The 338-nt window shown below is 50.0% G+C and overlaps 1 protein-coding gene across 1 annotated transcript in view; it reads left to right on the top strand.

Moving 5' to 3' along the window:
• The window catches only part of LOC104276060 (beta-soluble NSF attachment protein), a gene marked incomplete at both ends in the record, with an annotated part of 2620 nt that overhangs the window by 518 nt on the left and 1764 nt on the right, over positions 1-338 (top strand). The gene's annotated exons all lie outside the window — the stretch shown is intronic.

Below are 338 nucleotides of genomic sequence, written 5' to 3'. Positions count from 1 at the left end.
CTTTTTTTCCCCCCCCCCCCCCCCAGTTTAGCTTGACTTTGGAGAAATCCTTGCTTCTTAAGGAATGGTTTTAAGGCAAGTTGGGATGGCAGCAGAATCCCTGCTTTTTAGCTCCATTCCTGGGGGTTTTCTCCCGCCTGGAGCAGAGGAGAGGTGGGAAGAAAAGAGACTAGCCTTTGGTGAGCTGAGGGTAAAGGATCTGGATTCTTGAAAACTGGCCCTATAATTGTAAAACACCCAAGTTTCCTAGAAAATGCAGCCCCTACATGTTTACAGGATGGCTGTTCTCACTCCGGTGGAGGCTGCAGCTTGACAAACTCAGGGTGCGGGTCGTTCTG

This window comes from Apaloderma vittatum, unplaced genomic scaffold (assembly GCF_000703405.1).
Source record: "Apaloderma vittatum isolate BGI_N311 unplaced genomic scaffold, ASM70340v1 scaffold39190, whole genome shotgun sequence".
In the NCBI taxonomy this organism is placed as follows: Eukaryota; Metazoa; Chordata; class Aves; order Trogoniformes; family Trogonidae; genus Apaloderma; species Apaloderma vittatum.
Note: the sequence above shows the minus strand (reverse complement) of the source record. Positions and strands in the feature narration are given on the sequence as shown.